Source organism: Vigna umbellata, chromosome 11 (genome assembly GCF_029865625.1).
Source record: "Vigna umbellata cultivar VRB3 chromosome 11, Vumbellata_1.0, whole genome shotgun sequence".
NCBI classification, from domain to species: Eukaryota; Viridiplantae; Streptophyta; class Magnoliopsida; order Fabales; family Fabaceae; genus Vigna; species Vigna umbellata.
This window is the reverse complement of record NC_142175.1, coordinates 21,362,487-21,377,896: the sequence shown is the minus strand read 5'-3', so window position 1 is coordinate 21,377,896 and position 15,410 is coordinate 21,362,487.

Below are 15,410 nucleotides of genomic sequence, written 5' to 3'. Positions count from 1 at the left end.
TTGACCACTGCCTCGCAGAGGGCCAAACTCACAGAACAGAAATTTAAATCCGACCATTGCCAAGCAGAGGGCCGTTACAAAAAGAAAAACTTGAGTTTAGGGTGCCATGCAAAACTGGGCTTATGGGGGCTAGTATGAAAACTGGGCTTTGGGGGCCAGTGTAGAAACTGGGCTTGGGGGCCAGTGTGAAAACTGGGCTTTGAGGGCCAGTGTGAAAACTGGGCTTGGGGGCCAATGTGAAAATTGGGCTTTTGGTCTAGTGTGGAAACTGGGCTTGGGGGCCAATGTGAAAATTGGGCTTTTGGGCCAGTGTGGAAACTGGGCTTGGGGGCCAATGTGAAAATTGGGCTTTTGGGCCAGTGTGAAAACTGGGCTTGTGGGCCAGTGTGAAAACTGGGCTTTTGGGCCAGTGTGGAAACTGGGCTTGTGGGCCAGTGTGAAAACTGGGCTTTTGGGCCAGTGTGGAAACTGGGCTTGTGGGCCATGTGAAAAATGGGCTTTAGGATTTGGAAATTCTTGAAAGTTGTAGTTTTGTGAAATGGTTTTTTTTTTCTTTGACAAAATTTTGATTTTTGAAAAGGTATCAGTGACCATTTCCAAAGAGAAGGTCCTAATATGAGGATAAGAGAAACAAAGTATAAAGACCATGGTAGAATGTTGAAACACTAACTTAAAGGCGGTGAATAGAGTGTAAAGATGTGGGTGTCAACCCTAAAATGAGAGAAAAAACAATGATCAACATGAAACAACATGACTTGAAAGAGAAAACCATAATGTTATTCTTTTTGTATTTTTGAAGAAGGATTCGACAACCATTCATATCAATGAAGAGGGTTTCGATCTGAGAGATTTTTTTTTTTTTGATGGATGAATGCACACATATGGAAAACATTTGCTTTGTTTCGTGTTTCGCCTGTTTTTTTGCTTGAGTCAGTCATCTTTCTTGCAAACATCATCAAACAAATTTTATTTTCAATGTCTTGTGAAAGTGAGGAATGTCATACATTCAAGGTCTAATGTTTGATATGATTACATTTTGACTTTTCTTTCGTGACATCAGTGCATGCATGCTTGAATTTACTGGCAAGTGAAGAATAATGACAGATGTTTAGGATGGTTTGGAGAAGACTAGGACAACCACGTGGGCACATTATTCCCCATATACTCCTCGACGGAGATGTGATATGTGAATGTTAAAGTGAAACGGGATATCCCGAAAGTTGCCCAGTTTGGTGCTTGGGAAAATGAGCATGGGGTATGGATCTTTGAAAATTCGGGTGAAAAATTCAAATGAGATTCACAAAGCTGCCCCAGTCTTGAAATTATGGGTTGATAAAAAAACTCTTGGGAGACTCACAAAGCTACCCCAGTTTTTGGCACGAGATTATGTTTGGAAGAGGTAGTGGGCATGAAAAAGATAAGCTAAAAGGGTGCCCCCAATTGGTCTGATTTGCTTTTGCATACTTTTGCTTAGTTGGCAAAGAGATCCCTTATTCCTGAGACATTACTTTTTTTTCTTTTTTTTTTCGTTTTCAAAGTTTTTGTTTTTGTTTTTGTTTTTTTTTGTTTTTTTGTTTGTTTTTTTTTTTGTTCTTTTTTCTTTTTGGACACATTGCAAGTCATTTTGTCTTATCGCAAAATTAAGCTTTATGAAAATTTGAGCAAACATTATTCAATCTGCGTGGGCTTTATTAGGCTTGTAATGTGGCTAGGGCTAGAAGGTATCGAAAGAAAGGGTTAAAGGCCCAAATGAATGCTTATCGGATACATTTTTTGAAGCAAGGGTTGTCATCTGGCATTGTGTCAACTATTTGACCTTTTGAGCACTTTGCTTTTCTTGAACTCCATTTTTATTTTTTCATCATCACTTTGTGATTTTTTTTGTTTTTTATTGTTTTTTTTGTTTTTGGTTACCCTTTTGAAGGATTCCTCCGTTTGATCATTGAGTGCTCTTCAACTGCTTCCTAAGTTGACTCATACTGATGACAACCCTTGCTTGGGAATAATTTTGAAAAAGGATTTATTTTTGGCTCAAAACGGGGTGACAATGGATATATTTTGTTTTTTGGTAAAGAAAAAATGGCCACACATCATTTCAAATTCTGATTGCTTTCTTTTCAAAAGATTAATTCTACGACTAGATGACCTCAACATGAGTGATTTTTCCCTTTCCTTTTCTTTCTAGACCGCCCTTTTGGGTTTTCAATCTAGTGGACTTATTCTCCTTTTGAAAATTCTTTTATTTGTCTCAATGGGTTCAGGGATCACCCAACTAGCGCAAGCAAGGAAAATTTTGGCCAGGCCAATCTGCCCCAGTGTAAAGGCTTACATCATTACTAAGGGCAGTGACAGTGTTTGTTGGGGAACATCCTTTATTTTGGAACAGTGAAGGGTGAAGGTTTTCAAGCAAAATGCGCACAAACGTCTCGGGAGAAAGCGTCAAATTGTTATTTTTTGATTAAACACTTGACCTTCGAAAAACTTGACATCCCAATTTTCCTTTTGATTATTCATCATTTTTTTTGCTCTTTTCTATTTTCGAAAAACAAAAGTTTGACGATTTGCAAGAAAGATAAGTGACTCAAGATTGACTTTATTTCATTTTTTTTTTCAATTTTGTTTTCCTTTTTTTTTTTTCGATACCCTCTCAGGACTCGATTTCCAGCACTACTTGGAGAAAACCTGTAGTGAATGCTCGCATCCAAAGTCATGGATGAAGACGTGATACCAATGAGCATACTTCCCCGTAGCAAGACACCCCACAACATCAAATTCACTTGTACAATGACTTATGATTTCTTGTGTGGTCTTAAAGCCCACTTCATTTCCTCATGGCATTTGTGGAGGCATTCTCAAGCCTTGCCTCAATGTTGGATTGACTTTCTTCACAATTTAATCATCTTGAATGAATCAAAGTTTGCCTTTGCGCTTGAACCACCAGCATTTTTGGTGGAATGACCGATAGCCACTCCATGGTAATCACCTTTTGTGTATGATGTATCATGAGTCTTGAGGTATTGAGGCTTTAAAGGCTTCATGTAACAAGTAGAGACCAAGCCTTTTTATGCAGAGACTTGGAAGAAATGTTGCATAAGTCATATGGATAGGAGTGAAACTCATAGGCCTTTTCTCTTGATCAAACATTTTTCTACCTGACAGCTTGGTAGGAAGTTGAGTTTGGGTCTAGTCTCCAATCTTCCTCAAAACGGTTTCAAAGGGTAGGCCAACGGTATTTGAGCGGTGGGATATGATTGAGCTCTTTCTTCTCTCCTTATCCCAGGCTTAGACCAGACTTGTTCACATTTGTTGTTATGGTAGGACCTTGTGCGATCTTTTTAGTCTTCACACCAATTTCAATTCTTTCTTGGAGTATCCTCAAGTCTGCAAAGTTTGAGGAAACACTACTCACCATATGCTCATAGGAGGGTGATTGTAGAGTTTTTAAGAACATGACAACCATCTCCTTGTCACTCATAGGATACCCTACTTGAGCAGCAATCTCTTTCCACCTTTAGGCATACTCTTTGAACAATTTGGACTCCTTCACCAAGGTCTGCAGTTGTAATCTAGCAGGTGCCACATCCCTGATATATCTGTACTACCTCAAGACAACATCCACCAAATCTCCCCAAGACTGGATGCACGAAGATTCAAGATGAGTGCCCCAGTTTGGTGCCATGCCAACCAAATTCTTGGAACAAATGAATTAGCAACTTCCCATCACATGCATGAACAAACATTTTCTTCCCATGTGTTATGAGATGAGCCTTAAGACAAGTGGTCTCTCCTTGTCATCTATACTTTCGGAGGTATCACCACTTGGGACTAAGCATAGCCCTACAATATTTTCAAACTTAAGGCTTCCTCCAACTTCCTGACTCTCGCCCTTTTCCAACATTTCCAATTTACGCCTCTCAGCCTCAAAATCCATTGGCGTAACAACATGAGGAGCAGATTTCAACTTGGGTTCCTTCGTCATTGTCTTGCTCACTACACTGGGTTGAATCACTTCTATAGGAACCATGAAAGTGGTTGCCTTAAGCTTGTTGCCTCCTTTACTGTATTATTTTGGCCTTTTGAATGCAAAGTTGTCCCGAGTTCACTCCCAAGGGTGTAGTGTAATTCGGAAGAGGACATATCGAGGGAAAATTGGTGCCCCTAAAACTCTTTGTTGTGGATGTGGTGTGGGCAAATCTCCAGGGTTTTGTAACGCATTCAAGACCTTTAGGATTCAGCTCATTTGCTCATTCAATTGTTGGACACTGACTTTCATCCCTTCTTGAACTTTCCCTTGGTTCTCCAAGATTTGATAACTGGTTCAAGTCCTTTAGGGTATCTTAGATGTTAAGCTGTATTTTAAAATATATTTTTTTTTTGCGAAACAAATTAAGAAAATAAAAAGGAAAAGAAAAAGAAAAGACAACATAGTTCAAATTCTCTAGTCAGAAATTATAAAGCTGTGAAAATATTGCCCCGGTATAATTTGGAAATTAACATGAAACAAAGTCAATAAGGTGGTTCATCATTCAGAAGTTCCCAAGACGTGAGACATAGGACGTATTGGTCAACCATCTCAGGCTTTAGCCATAACATTCTTCACTTCTCTGATAAGTTCCCTGCAGCAATTGAGGAATGTTTCAATCCCCTTAAGCGGGTTGATGATTGACATTACAGACTCAGCATCAGCTAAGAACTTAGGGACGTTTTCAATGGCTTCATCGGCAAGGGAAGCTAGCTGTGAGAGACGTCACTTCCAATTCTTTGTAACTTGTCCTTGTTCAATGACATACTCTTTCATCTGAATCATTTTTTATGGATGTCTCCTTTTTAGCTTGATGCTAACATTCTTTTTCCAGTTTCTCAACTGCTGCTTTCATCCGCTGCTCAGCATTATGAAGTTGTTTTTCATAGCTTGGGTAAGGAGAAATTAACTTGAATGACAACTTGATTGTCTTAACCATCTCTGCGATTCATTGGCTATTTATTAAAAGTCCGCGATCTTGGGTCTCTCTTGAAGCGAACAACATTGCCCCAAGCGTTCTTAACTTGATGAAGCATTTTAGCAAAAGTTCATTCCTCACAACATAAAATGGCCATGAAAGAAGATGAAGAAACCAAGAGGGAAAAGGGAGTGTTCCCACGAGTCCTAGCAGCCTTCCAAGCTCTCCTCTAAGTGAGATGCATCTCCAAAGAACCAAAGACCGTAAGCCCTTCGTATTTCTGGATTAAATAGACACATCAGAAAAAGTTGCGCCCGTGGAAAAATCGAAAGCAGACGAGCGTTCACTGAAATTTGGACGAGCGTCCTATTCTCTGGCTTGGACGAACGTCCTAAATCTTGGACGAGCGCCCTCTTATCCCACTGGACGAGCGTCCTCTTCTACTGGCCGATCGTCCATTCTAAGAGTCCTGGACGAACGTCCTCTTCTCACGTCATCTGGACGAGCGTCTTCAAAACGAGCGTCCTCTTCTGCTTCAGGACGAGCGTCGTCTTCAAAACGAGCATCCTCTTCTGCTCAAGGACGAGCGTCGTCTTCAAAACGAGCGTCCTCTTCTGCTCCAGGACGAGCGTCGTCTTCAAAACGAGCGTCCTCTTCTGCTCCAGGACGAGCGTCCATTTCTGCCTGGACGATCGTCTTCTCTAAGAGTCCTAGACGAACGTCCTCTTCTCACGTCATCTGGACGAGCGTCTTCAAAACGAGCGTCATCTTCTGCTTCAGGACGAGCGTCGTCTTCAAAACGAGCGTCCTCTTCTGCTCCAGGACGAGCGTCCATTTCTGCCTGGACGATCGTCCTCTCTAAGAGTCCTGGACGAACGTCCTCTTCTCACGTCATCATGACGAGCGTCTTCAAAACGAGCGTCCTCTTCTGCTTCAGGACGAGCGTCGTCTTCAAAACGAGCGTCCTCTTCTGCTCCAGGACGAGCGTCGTCTTCAGAGAGCTAGACGAACGTTCGCTGGGCGTCACTCTTGCGCCGAACGTTTCTGCATGTGTGACGAGCGTTTCTGCGTGCCTTGTGGTTGATTCATCTCTATAATTTGTTGGAGACTCTTCCAAGCTCGTTTTTAGCTCCTGCAATGATATATAATCTGCGATCTATGCTGCCAAGGGACACGCCGTTAATGTTCTCTTTATAAGCTTGCGCAAAGCTGCACCCATTCATTTGCTCCTTCAATTTCTGTTTTACACCGCAACAACTCCTCCACATGACATGTGGCATTCAAAATGGCCTTACTCATGCGAGAGATCTTCTTTCTAGATGGATCATAACCTTGACTAAGGGTCTTGGAAACTTCAGTTAGGACAATAGTGACTGGATTTTTTTAGAGCAAACTTTGTATCCCACAAATACATTTATGACGACGTAGCTGACAAAATCCATGATATTAGAAAAGAGCATGACACCATAGAGGATAAGAGCTAGTACATTCGTAATTGTTTCCCACCTTTCCTCCTTAGTCGAACGATACAAGTACCACTCCAGGTAAACTCCGAGGAAGGCTCCTCGCTTTACCCTTAAGCATGAACTCTCTCTCTCCAACTTCACATGGTGTACTTTTATAATTCTCGCTAGCTGCAAGACATGGGTAAACTGCCCAAGGTATTTGTATAGAGCTTTGCCCTCGAGAAGTAATTCTAAGATTTGCTCAAATTCTTCTACCATAGGCACCAATTGGAAATCCCAGAAAGTGAAACATCTCAGTGGTGGTTCATAGTATTGGGCTAAAGCAGTAATGGTCGATGTTTGAACTTCCACCTCTGACAGGCTCAACAAATTCCCATACTCCTTCCTGAATGCATCCTTTTGGGTTGTCTCCATTTTCTTCAGCAGTCCTCTCAGGCCATCCATATTACCCTCCCTTACTTCAATGGCTATCATTTCCTTTAAAATGTCTGAACTTGAACCCCCCTTGACTTCAGATCTCATGTTAATTTCCATTTTATCTCAAAGGCTTAGTCACAAATTTATAATTTCCTGACTAGAACCAGTGACAAGACCATAAAAATGCATGAGAAAAAGAAAGAAAGAAAAGAAAAAGGTGTATAAAAACGGTATAAAGATATGTACAAGGTGCTTGATTTTATTAAGCAAAAATGAGGGTTATAAGACTGCACACATCTCCCTTTGTGCCCTAATGAAGGTCGAACACTTAAGATCTAAGGTTAAGTATATGGAATCTCACAAGGATGGTTACCTGAACCTAAAGATCAACGGCCACTAGAGCTATGGCCCCCTTTATAGTATCTCCACAACAGTCGAGTAATCAACTAGGTGTGGAAACACATATGAAGAGAACAGACTCTAGCTGGAGTTCTCACGATAGCCAAACAGGAAGTACATCCCAGAGTGACACCGCTACACAACTCCTCTAATTCTAAGTTACGCTCAGACCCGGGTATAGGGCCCCACTCATGATATGCCGAAAGTGCGTGTGTGAAGGGAGAATGCAATGCATACCCAAACCCTCACCTGCAAAACAACCAGAAAAATTCCCAGGCAGATATAAACATGGTTTCTACCCTAGGGTTCAATATTCAACAGTTATTGCAGATATTCCAAATATCGAGCATAGATAGAGAAAAGGGAAAGAAAAACACAAAGCAAAACCACATCGAATTCGCGCATCTAATTAAATGGCTCGACTCTCTAGCAGTCCCCAGTGGAGTCGCCATCTGTCGCAACCGGAATCGCGACGGGACGACGATCCAAAAAGAAACGGGTTTTAAAAAGAGATTTGGAGTCGCCACCATAGTTTATTATGGAAAACTATGGAAAAACCTCAAAACGATAAAGCACGGTCCACGAAAACCAAAGATTGGGTTCGGGAGTCGGTTACGCGTGGGGAAGGTGTTAGCACCCCACAACGCCTACCCTAAGGCAGTACCTTTAACTAAATGCACGAATATGATGTGGTTTTTCAAAATGTTTAATTATCCCCTAAAATAAAATTATAAATAAACAAAATATATTTTTTAGTTTTTTGGGCCCGACAAGGATTGACCTTGCTCCTACGTATTCTCATTCAAAATGAGAAATCAGGGTTACGTAGTTCTAGCGGAAAGATTGTTTGTTTGTTTGAGAGTATTGATGTTTTTAGTTTTTGAAAATTTTATATCTTTGTTTTTGACATTTTCGAGAAAAAGAAGGTAATGAGTACTAGGCCGACGCGAACGGTCACACGAGTACTCATACCTTTAGAATGGTATTTAAATATTTTTAATTATTTTTTAAAAGAGAAATAACGATATTAAGCACTAGGACGATGCGAACGATCACACGAGCACTCATACCGTTATCTACTTATTTAGGAAGACTTAAGAGTATTGAGTGCTAGGCTGATGCGGACGATCGCACGAGCACTCATACCATTATTTAATTTTTTAGATTGAAGATATTAAGTACTAGGCTGATGCGGACGATCGCACGAGTACTTATATCATTATTTAAATTTTTTAGATTGAAGATATTAAGTACTAGGCTGATGCGAACGATCGCACGAGTACTTATATCATTATTTAATTATTTAAATAAGAGAGAAAGGTTTTTAGCACAAGGACGATGCGAGCGATCACACGTGTGCTTAACCTTTGAAACATACTTTTTGTAATTTTTATTTAAGAAAAGAAAAGGTTTTTTTTTTAGCACAAGGACGATGCGAGCGATCACACGTGTGCTTAACTTTTGAAACAGATTTTTGTAATTTTTATTTAAGAAAGAGGAAAGGTTTTTAGCACAAGGACGATGCGAGCGATCACACGTGTGCTTAACCTTCAAAACATATTTTTTTGTTATTAATATTATTTATTATTATTTTTTATTATCGTCTTTTTCGTGTTTAAAAATGCAGCAAATAAACCAAAATAAAAAATAAAAGACAAGATCTAGGAGTGGGGTTATCATATAAAGGGGTTACATACAGTAAAAACTAATAACCAAACAAATGCTAATAAAAATAAAGAAACAAAAGCATAAAAATGAAGCAAGAGAAACAGCCCAACAAGAATAGGGGTGTAGAGATTAAAAACCAGAGGTGCGACGTAAAGTTGAGGCTCTTTAGTTTGGGCCAAAACCTTTTTCTCCAACTTTGTATCTGTCAGGGGTGTAAGGGTGAAACTGGAGGCGCATCCCGAAATAGTGTGCACAGGCCCAATTCTTCTTTTATTTTTGTTTGCAGAAACAGAATAGGCTGAAGCCCAAAACGGAACAGGGGTGCGAGTGGGCAGTGGGGGTGTGAATGGAATTGTGCATGTGGCAGGAGGAAAAGGACGCGGCCCAATAGCTAGGTCCAAAGACTCTTTATTCAAAATCCCATTAGGGGTCTGTTCATACCTTCTTCATTCTTCCATTTTCCATATGCCCACTACGAACCAAATCTCTCTTCTCCCAGCCAAGAACTCCGATGAAGGGGCGTCACCTCCGCACGCACACTGCCGCCTCCGCCAAATCGGCCGCCGCCAGCCGCAAACTAGGACGCCACCAGTGCGCTGATCGCCGACACAGACTCCACTAGTTGTCGCGCCAAGCTTCCTCGAACCAGACCACCGTGAACCGCCTTCGTGGCGTCGCCGGTAACCACGCGCACGCCGGAGCCAGCGTCAGCCCAAACTCCGCTCCGCCAACTCCTTCTCTTCTCCGCCTCTTCGCGTGCGAGAGAGACTCTCGCCCCTCGACGCCACCCTCAGTGAGGCCAACCACCGCAGGCCGTCGCGGCATCATTCTTTCTTCCCATCCCTTTTTTTTTTTATCAACTATTGATTGGTTCAGTATTGTCTGATATTTTGTCTACTGGATTGGGAACGATTATGGTGTGTTGTGCGCATATGGGTCTATTCTGCTCTGTGTATTGATTGAGTGCTTGGATTGATTCTCTTTTCTTTGCAGGAAAAAGGTATTTGGGGGATTTTGGTATTAGAAGTCAGGGTTGATGATGATAATGGGATTGGAGGTGATAAGGGGTTCTTTCGGTGTTGACAGAGTATGGGGAAGGGTAGAGAGGAGTTTGAAATTAGGCCATGGTTGGGGAATTTCCAATAACCGTGAGTGATGAAAATGAAGGAGAAGAAAATCAAAATGATGGGCCGTATGGTAATAAGGATGATGTGAGGGATATGGGCGGTGAGTGTGAGTATGGAGGATGGGTGTTTGGCCGTGGACGTGTTGATGATGTTGGAGATGGTGTTTGAGATGAAGGTGATGAAGATTGGGGGAATGGTGTTTTTTTTTAGCACTGAGGCGTGGTGTCTGGGATGTTATTGGAGTGGCCGTGGGGTTGGAGATGAATGAAGAGTTTTATGAAGATGATGGTTGTTGGAGGTGATGGAGAATGGTTAGATGAAGATGGGGATCATGAGTAGAGAGGGGTCAGTGCCATGAAGTGATGAAGATTGATGGGCCGTTTGGAGGTTAGGCCGTGGTATTCATTGTTGGAGATTGGTCAGAGGTGATGGATCTCTTGGAGGTGGGGAATTGGGAGTGAAAGGAAATGTTGTTGGGTGGTTACGGGTTAGAGGAGCAGAGGAGTGGAGAGCTATGGAGCATCTGCCAGTGTGCGTGAGGGAGGAACCGTTTTTCCCAATCTTTTCTTTCTGAATTCGGTGCAGTGTACGTGGCGGGTTCTGCTTTCTTTTTTCTTTTTTCTTTTTTTCTTTTTTTATTTTTAAAATACTTATATGGAAAATCAAATGAACTAATAAAAAAACAAAATAAAATAATAATAAAATTCATAAAAAAACATAAAATAAAATAAGATGCAATAAAAAAGAAAGACCTATATTATTTATTCATCCGGACGAAATTGGGTGTTGACAGCAGGTCCTTGGCAAAGGTAAAGAATTTCATCCTCATTTTCTACAACCACTGCTTCGCTCACTTTATGTACAACATACAAGTTGACTTTCCCCAACAATTTTCCCACATTCATCATGTTCAAAGCACCTTTATCGTCATATAGCTTATATAAAACATGGTCAATATCGTAATATAACTCATGTACTTCAATATAACCCAAATCCTTAAGTGAACCTACTACTCCAAAATAGCTCCATGTATCGGGGTCAATGTCCCAATAACATTTTTCCCCACCTATATATTTAAAGGGCACTTCCTGTATCAAGGTCCCACCGTGGTGGACCACTACCTCAAAACTATCGTTAGACATCCCTACACTGCAAATGGAAAAGGGGGACCACTCATTAACTTAATTTAACAGACCATGGGACCAATTCCAACACCCAACGACAGTACTTTTTCCATAAACCCCCCACTATGCCACAAATATAATCATATTTTAAACACAACAAATATAGAATCCACCCATTAAACAAAAAGCAAAAACAGAATCCACCCATTAAAGAAAAAGCAAAAACAGAATCCACCCATTCAAGACAACAACATAGTAACAACAATAATGCCATCAATTACTATAACAACAACATAAGAACAGTAATGCGATCACTAACCTTGAAGTTGATTTCACCAAAAATCAGAATCTGCACTCTTGGAAAGGAGATTGTTGAACCCTAAATCGCCCCTAAATCGCATGCAGATTTTACCCCAAATGTAATTGTCAAATTTTTTTAGCCCTACCTTTTAAATTAAATTAATTTAAATTAATTAATTTTAACACATATCACAGTGTCACCTCAACAAAAAAATGTACAGCTCATCAGTTTTGTGCCAGCTGGGCAGTTGTGCCGTTAGTCTTTTTAACGCCGTAACCAAAAAGGACTAACGTGCATCGTTTTTGCGAAAAGTGGGATCTTAGTGAACTTTTGAAAAAAAGTAGGACCAATTTGAACAGACCCTACGAAAAGAGGGACCAAAATACGTATTAAACCTATATTTTTTTTAGTTGTTAGAATATAATTTTGGTTGACAAAAAAGGGGTGTTTTATAGTTGTTAGAATATAATTTTGCTTGCTGCGAATACATGATCTATGCATTAATTCTTTTATTGAAATAGAATTATGGTTTGATGAGCATGTAACTAGTTCTGATAGTTGTTTTCATAACACTAGTACAAAAAGAGTTTTTTTAAGTCTCTTAGTTATTTTCAAAATAATTAACTTAATAAATGTGTGTGGTAATTTTGTAAATGAAAGTTCATATTTTAAATTTGTTAATTTCATAACAGACTTAAATTTCAGTTTTACATTTGTTAAAATTTAAACAGACCTAAATTTTTTATCTCTTGAGTTTTCTACCATACTTAAATTAATATTTTAAGCTTTTTTTTTAATGAAAAGAGATTTTAGTTTTATAACTTAAATTTTTTATCTCTTGAGTTTTCTACCACTTAAATTAATATTTTAAGTTTTTTTTTAATGAAAAGAGATTTTAGTTTTATATCAGATCCATGTTTAACCCAAAAGAATACTTTTTTAAATAACACTTCTTTTTCCACTTTCTTCACATATCTCCCTGCCTCTGCTTCCAAGGACACATATGTCATAGTCGCTGCCTCGTAGGCCATGTCTCGCTACCCCCTTCCGCGCCACTACTACCATGACCTCTCACGTTGTCGCTGCCGCCATGGCCACTCACGTTCCGCGTCGCCTATCACGTTGTGCTATCGTTGCCTCTCACGATGTGTCGTCGTTGCCTCCTCTCGCGTTGTGTCGCCACTACCTCCTCTCGCATTGTCGCTGCCTCTCGCATTACCACTGCCACTCGCATTGTCGCTGCCTCTCGCGCCTCCGCCACTACCTTTATATTTAAGGTTTTAGATTTTAATCTTTTTGTTATAGTAATTTTTAGGGTTAACAATTTTTGGGATTTTAGGATTCTTTTGGGAGTGATTATTAATGGCTGCAATTTCTCTTCCACTATTTCTGATTTGTATTATGTTCTATAAAGGATGTGATTTGATTTATGGGTTCTTGTTGTATTTCTTTAGTTGTGAAGATAAATTGAATTGGAGAACTGAAAGATGAATTTTGTTGTGGTTTTATTGTGGTTGATTGGGGTAACAGGTTAATCTCTTGAAGACGTGTCAATGGAATATATGAGTAGATTTTGCAATTTTGGGTGAAAAGTTTAAGTTTGTTGATTCACAACAGATTTGAAATTTAAGTCTATTACTTAATACGAGATTTAAAATTTAAGTCTGTTACTTAATAACAGATTTAAAATTTAAGTCTCCTAAATCTAAGTTTGTTCTAAAACAGATTTAAAAAACTCAAAATAACAGACATAAAAAACCTATTTTGTACTAGTGTAACTATAGTTTTGTTGGGTGCACATGTGTGGCTTCTGATATTGGAAGAAGTGTCGTTTTCCTTTCTGGTTGAGGTGGTGGGTGATCTATACTGACTGTTGGTCGTGACCAATTATGTTGTCTTGAATTAAAACCTTTTTCATTATGTGACATATTGTTATTTCTTGAATGTGCGTGATATGGTGAACACTGTCATATTGAATAACCCATGAATTCTGAATTAATGCCTAGGTATGGATACTGGAAGGTTTTCGCTTTTCGCTTTTATTCTAGAAATGAATTGTAGTTTGAACTATAATTCTTGTAATTTTTGGATATTTGGTGTTTTCGTTATTTTGTTTTGGGGTTTGCAATTATACGAAAAAGAGGTAGCAGGTTGGTATCAATTTTTCCTATTTCATTTTACTCTAGTATGTTTTATGCGTAATATAGTCTTAGCTATGAAAATTAAATTGCTAAATGACATTATGTGACTTTTAGTTCATGTTATGACTGACTACATTGGTATAAAACTGATCATGTTATGATGTGTATTGAGTTAGGTCTTGTATGGTGTTTTGATTATTGTTTGACTCTATTTCTTACTGTCAAGTCAGAATTATTTTTACCGGTTTGATGAAATGAAAGCCTACTTTATTAAAATATGATTTCGAATTGGTTGAATGCGCTACGCATGTTGTACAACCTAAACCTGGCTTGTGTGTGTCCGTTTTGTCAAAACGGTGAATTGATTTCTTATCGCAAAGGAGAGTCTTTAATACTTTTCTCTTAATTTTAATTTCCTTAGAGAATAATTAAAACAATAATAAAGAGTAAGGAAGAGAGCAAATTGCATAGATAATTTTATACTGGTTTAGATCACAAGGATCCTATGTTCAGTTCCTAATCGCAAACGGAGATTAACATTACATTATCACAAAACTAATAAACTAATACAATCACACACAAAGACAAATTTAAGGGCTTAGAAAACACCTCTCTTGTTAGCACAAGAGATGAAGCTTAGTTCCCCTAAAGGCCACAAGGGATGAACATCTCCTCCGAATGTTTCACGAAGGATAAGCACTTTCTTTGAATCTTTTCATAAAGGATGACAGGCTTCACTTAGCAACAACAACAACACTCAGTCACACTCCTAGTGAAAGTTCTCGCTCTTACCAATACCAAGTTCTCAAACCCAAAGCACAAGGGTTTCACAAATCCTAGATCACACTTTTCACAGTTCAAAGCAAACAGATATGTTTTCGTGTGTTAGAATGAGAGTCTAAAACATCTTTATGAAGACCTTACTCAAGGACACCTCTAAAAATTCGTGTCACCTTTATGAAGACCTTACTCAAGAACCTTAATGAGTTTCTTTCAGTATAAATTAATTGTAGTGCTAATACATGGAAAGTCAATGTTGTTGGTCATAAATCATGTTTACCTAAAATATTTAGTGATTTGTATTAACAAGAGAGGTCTGTTATTTAGTGTTGTTTCTACTTTGCATTTAGAAGACTATTTTAGCCACCTAGTTACGTGTTTGTGTTAAACAAGTTTTAATGGGTAAAATTAATTGGAGTGCACTAAAGTGTCTAGCCTAATCCATATAATTAATAAAGAAAGGTCATAAACATGTAATTGGTTTCTTATGAATACTTAACTGTGAACTGCTTCTAGCATTTAGTAGTGGTTGTTTTGACTAGACAAATTTGCAACATGTGATTTAAAGAGTTGAGGACTGTTGGAGTCTTGGTTTTGGCTGGTTGTTGGTGTAAGAAGTGGCCTTTGTGATGGAAATGCTCTAGCTAGGACAAGCCAAATCTAGAAGCAAATCAAGCCATAAGTTCAGGGATGAAGATTGCGGAATTTTGTGGTGGTGAAAGTGTTGATAGTTCATGGTTTTGGTGAGTTGTATGATGAGGAAAGATGTGGATGGGGTAGAAGCTCAAAGCCTCTAGGAGATATGGTGGTGGTGGTGTAGTGTTTGGTGGTTCCAAGAGAGTTAGGCCAACTCAAGGAGGAAGGTGACTAGAAAGACCTCTAAGGTTGTTCTAGTCTTGGTCAAGGAAGAGTATGGCCATATTTTGGCAGCATAACATTACTCAACATCAAATATGAAATACAAGGGTGGAGACACCTTTATTTATAGGCCAAGGGTGTCTCCTTCTAACCCTAAAAGCATGACCTTCCACCTTTGCTCTCATTGGC